This window comes from Camelus bactrianus, chromosome 1, assembly GCF_048773025.1.
Source record: "Camelus bactrianus isolate YW-2024 breed Bactrian camel chromosome 1, ASM4877302v1, whole genome shotgun sequence".
Classification (NCBI taxonomy): Eukaryota; Metazoa; Chordata; class Mammalia; order Artiodactyla; family Camelidae; genus Camelus; species Camelus bactrianus.
In genome coordinates this window covers 85,951,730-85,957,904 of record NC_133539.1, presented here as the reverse complement: position 1 = coordinate 85,957,904, position 6,175 = coordinate 85,951,730, and positions in this window count along the sequence as shown.

The window sequence follows — 6,175 nt, the reverse complement described above, 5'->3', positions numbered from 1 at the left end:
GAAAGAAACAGAGACAGACAGACAGACTTTTTTCTTTTAGGAAACTTTTGGTCTGTTAAGACCAGTATATAAAATCCTGTATAGCCTAATAATCTATTTTATTTCCTTTTCTGGACTTTCTTCTCATTCCTGAAACCTGACTCAAACAGAAATTATTAAGTCATTATTTAATGGAAAGATACAAATTTTATATTAATCCTAACCATTCTACTTTAGTCCATTTGGGTTGCCATAACAAAATATTATGGACTTGGTGGCCTATAAATAACAACAGAAATTTTTTTCTCACAGTTCTGAAGGCTGGGAAGTCCAAGATCAGGGCACTGGCAGATTTCTGTCTGGTGAGATTCCATTTTCTGGTTTATAGACCACAGTTTTCTCACTGTGTCTACACATGGTAGAAGGGGCAAGTGAGCTCTCTGGGGTCTCTTTCTGAAGGTGTAAATCCCATTCATGAGGTTTCTACCCTCATGACCTAATCACTTCCCAAAGGCACCACCTCCTAATACCATCACACTGGACACCAAAATTTAATATGTGAGTTTAGGAGGGACACTAACATTCAGTCTATATGTATATAGCACATTCATAAAAACAACACCAGCCCACCTAGTTGGAATGTATTCTTAGGTTTAACATAGCAGCCCCACCAATATTAACTCTCAAAATCCAGCTTTCCACAGGTGTACTACCCTCTTTTTGTGTACAACTCCAGAGTGGATCAATTTTATAAATTTTTACTCTCTTTAGTTTTTCTACATAGCAGTACTTCATATATTTTTAAATTTAGTTTAGAAATAAAAAATGTGCTGATTTAAAATTTCCTTTTTATACCCAGACAGTGCATTGTTAACAAATTTCCTGAATAAATATTAGGCTTTGTGTAAAAATAGAAATTTCCCCTTTAAATGCATGAATAACATACTAACATGTTTAGTGACAAAGTATTAAAGAAAAGTACAGTTGAAAATACTTTCCCAATAGCATTTATACCCTTTGAAGAACTCAATTATATAATAGTTGAGAGGAGAATGATATTCATTACCTTATACCTTAAAATTATATCTAAAATGTTTCTTTATACAATTGATTTGTGGTGATCTCATGTGTATTTCAGTCTTAAAACAAATGAAACACATGTTTAAAAAGAATTCATGATTTCATCCCACCCTTTTTAACTCATAACATAATATTTCATAAATGGCTAGGGTGCTTTAAGAAACCATAGTGTTCAAACTCTGTTTTACTAAGGCTGAATAATTAATGTGAGTTCCTTAAAAACCTTGATTTTGGAAAAATTCTATTTGAAAATTTGGGACATTTCATATCATGTAAAGATTAATTGTGTAGATAGATTTTGTCAGAACTACATTCTGTGATTTTTCTTTCCTACAATGGGACATTGATGAGCATACATCTTAAGGGGAAGATTTTATTCTCCCATGAACTTCTGAAGTCCCATTTTAGCTTCACTCAGTGAAGCTAAATACCGAATAAGACCTTCTGAACATGGTATTAATTTTTTTTTAGGAAGGCAAGACCATTACTTGTTGCTGTCTTACTGAAATGGGGTAAGGACCTCAGTGTGTTTTGTTCTTTACTTTTGTAAATATACACAGTATCTGTCTCTTCTCTAGTACCTAATTTTGCCATAGATTTTTCTATGAAGAGATAATTTATTTCTACTTAGTTTTTGTTTGGGGTAAGTGGAATTGCCTTCCATTATTCATTTGAAATACATGTTTGAAGACAAGCTACATTAAAAAGTAAAACTTTGTAGAGGTTTCAATGCAATCTGCAATATCATACTAATGAATTGAAATTAAAAATGCAATGATTCAGTATTGAAAAGAACACAAATGTCTACATCAAGTTTGGAAGATATAACCTCAGTTGATAAAATGTAGCATAATGATCCACAAATATTAAATTATTAAGCAAAATAAATGCTTTGACAAAAAGACAAATATATTAATGCAATTACCCTTAGAAAAACTTAGAGCAGAATATGTATGTGAAATTCAAATTTTATAGTTTTAATTTGGTACCTGTATCCTCTTACACACATGAACACCCACTATTTAAACAGAATTCTTTGTTATCATTAACTACTATTCAGAATTTAGAGAGGTCCTTGGGGTTTTAGTGAAGCAGGAACCAGCACCAGCTTCAACTCAGGTGAGGATAGTTTGTTCCCAAGAATTTCCTGTCTCAAGGCCTCTACATATAGTTTCAGGGATTATGCTTTGACCTCATCACATCTTGATCAAAACACCTTGACTGGCAACCCTTACACATGATTTGGCATTTCTTTAATCAGTAAATTTGCCTCTAGGTCTATTTAGTTTTGCTGAATTGAAACTCATCTTATCTTCTGAGTCTTAGATCTTGATAGGGATCCTTTGGTAAATGAGGTGAATGGTCTGTTATTTGTAACAGTTTCAGTATGTTTTGGGAAATTTTTATCACTCTTGCAATGTCACTTTATGTGGTCAACTGATATTCCTTACATAGTGTTTTGTTTTTGCTATCACTGGTTTATTCTTATTAGTCAGTTGAATTTTTAGCCTTTTGTTTTCTATCAAATATACTTATTTTACACACACACATACATACACATACACATTCCAAATCTCCAGGCACACTCTTTTATAGCTTACTCATTCCTTCTGTTCAGTCCCACTCTAATTGAGTCATCAGTAGATGATTTCAACAAAAAACTCAAAACCAATGCTTGGCATTGGTAAGTACCGTGCTGACTGTAACACTTACTATTCCAGTATACTCTAAACTGCTCAACATGGCTTCTTGTTACCAAGTTATTATTTTGTGCTTTACTAGTAAAATATTGACTTGATAACCTTCCTCTTATAATTTACTGTTTCAATACCTACTGGTATAATTTGTTGCAAATGGTCATCCACCTGCTTAGAATTTAGGTGTAAGAACTGAACCCCATCCTCTTAGTTCCGTTACAACATTCCTTCTCTTTTCTATGATACAGTTTCTGTTTTTGAAATGTTCAACTTCTCCATTACATAAACATTCCATAAATAGTTTTCAGAATTTTTCAAAGGAAGCAAGCATCCTTTAGTTGTTATTGACAGTTACATACATTAGTAAGTCCAAAAACACAAATCACTTTTATTTGATGTGAGCTATTGCATTCAGACATCATTTTAGTATGAAATCATATTTCTGTTTAAACAGGAATTTTACTTTTCATGTATCTAAATTACTTTGCCTATTGTCTTCTAGTAAGTTTTATTATTCAGTTTTGCCAAAATAAATTTTTAAAAGGTTAAATAAATTATCCACATCCTAACAAGTTAATATCTGTACTTCATCTTTCTTCCTTCTTGTATAACTAAGCCCATCTGCCAAAAGAATTTGTCCTGTGCAAACAGTGACAGGACAGGCTCTTGACTTTTTAAATCAGAAAATCTCCTTTATTGAATCATAAACACCTAGATGATAAGAATTACGTCTCATTTAGCTCCAGATTTCTCTCCCTTCACCCTGCCTTACCTCCTCTTATCAATGGTTATTACAGTGCTTCGAACATAGTAGGTTATTTTATTTAGGGCATCATTATTACGGTTACAAAGCATTATTTTGTCCCATGAACTGGGATAAACAGCAGTACATGTACAAATTCACATCTAATTTTCACAGATTGGTACTATTCTTATTATTTGCATTTTATAGAAAGGGAGACTAATGCTTAACAATATAAAGTTACTTGGCCTAGGTTACATAGCTATTAGGTGGAGTGCTGGGACTCAGTATCAGCCATTCTAATTGTAGAGCCCACCTCTTAATCAGCACACTGTTTAACTCTGTATTCTTCTCCCTTTCTAGAGATGCTGACCAGTTTTTAACTGGCATACTTTTAGACTTGCTATGATGCACTTACATCCAGTCCTTATTATGTCTGATGCATGCTGTTCTTTAAATGCAGCTGACCAAGCAGCCACAATGTACTACTTTGGACACTCCATACTATGAGGAAGAAGGCTTGTGGCATACAATTTCCCCAGACCTCTCTTTAGTTCTACTCAACCTCCTCTCATTTTCATTACTTTATCTACTGAATTTCTAGCTCTATATCCTGTGTTTCTATATACTTGAAGTCCTTTCTAGACATTATTTTTTTTGAATTTTACTTGAACAGATTATGCTTATGCCTTTGATTTGAGGTCCACTGCTGCCTTGAGCGAGTTGCATTCTTCAGAATCCTGTCTTTTCAGCTCTTCTGCCTTCTGTCCACCAACGGAGGACAGAAGGCAGACTTGTAAGGCTGACTCATATTAAGTAAAATAATAAGAGATTGATGCATAAAGTAGAATATCAGTATCTTTATTTATAGTGAGAACTGTCACAGAGATCAGGATTGTTGCATCTGTTTCACAGTGGCTTTTCTTTCTGAAAAAATAACAAGGAAAGAAAAAATTGAAAAAAGAGTATTGTTTGGTGGGCATAGAATCAAAGCAGGGGTAGTAGCTGGATAATCTTAATGGATATTCATTCTGATTCACAGCAGGACACTTATCCTTGGTGTTTCTTCATGAGGCACCTACATTCCTGACACAGTGTTGGTGAAGTAATGACCAGTTCTTGCTCACTGACTTCCTTTAGTCAGTCCTTGGCTTTCATAGTTCTTCCTTTAACTTGATTAAGTTTCAGTTTTCATTTATTCCTTGAATAATTTATTTAAAATATTTATTGAACCCAGACCACGTGCTAAATACTGAGTAAATCGGTGAAGATACCACATTAACAAGGCAGACAGGGTCTGTCCTCATTGAACTTACAGTTCAGTGATGGAGTCAGTTATTAAAGAGGTAATCACACAAAAACTAATTACAACTGCCTTCATTACTCTGAAGAAAAACTAAGTGGTATTGTGAGACTGCAAAACAGAGGACCCAGTTTTCTGTGGGAAATCAGGGAAGGCTTTCCTGTGGAAGTGATTTTTAAGATAGGACTTAAAGGATTTATGGCAATGACACGACAGACAAGTAGTGGAAGAGACTTTTAGGCAGTGGTGACACGGAACAAGGTCCTCAGGTGGGAAATAACCAGAGGATTTTAAGTAATTAGTAGAGAGTGGCTGTAGCTGGAAGTCAGTGAGTGAGGGGAAGAGGAATTAATGATGAGTGGGTAGAGGTGTGGATTTGGGAGGGGGAGACCCTGCAGGGCATTCCTGAATATGTTATAGATTTTGGACTTTATAAGAAGTTGAACGGCTTTTATGCAAGGAACAAATTGATTAGAGTTACATTTTAAAATTATCAATTTATTTGCTGTTGATAAGGTATCTGTAGAGGGTAGAGTCAAAAGTGATAATAGAATAATTAGCTATTTCTATAGTTCAGGAATAAATTATGATGGTTTAAAGAATGGTTTCTTAGAGATGGGGAGAAGTAATTCCAGAAACATTTGGATGTAAAATCAGTAGGCTATCTTTCCTGCTATGGATTCCTAAGACTACACCTAAATCATTCTGACCATATATAGTTATATAAGAAACTCATTAACAGAAATAACTGCCTGGGTTATTCTGGCTAGAATAGATGGCTAATATTTTCCATTGTGAACTGAGTGTATTATGTTTATGATTTTTACTTTAAGAGCCTCTTTTTAAGTTCTAAGGAGCAGAGTATTGCTGACTCCTATAGATTTCCTGCAAAGATCAGTAATTATTTATTGAAATTGATAGAATGTGTGCAGACTGGTGAGTGCAATGATAGCAACCTGGAAGAATCCGGAAAAACCTGACCTGATGCCCAGCTGTACAACCATTATAACTTAAGCCATTCTCTCATAGCAATGTGAGTCCTTTCCTACTGTTCACAAAAGCCTGCATGGAAACAATGATTATGATTTAGTTCAGAGATAAGATGGCAGTACAACCAAATTCAAGGAGCTGGAGTTTAATTCCATAAAATATGCCTAAATGAATATTTCAAACCATGATATGAAATTGTTTTTTTTCTTGCAAAAAAAGTGTAATGATTTCAGATGCAGTTGTTGGAACAAGTCAGCATTTTTCTAAATCTGGAACATTTTTTAAAAAAAATCACAATAGTCTGAATAATTATAACTGTGACATTAAGTGATTCTGTAGCTAAGGACTTTTAAATATTGAATCACAGTTCATCTTTTCCTTCAA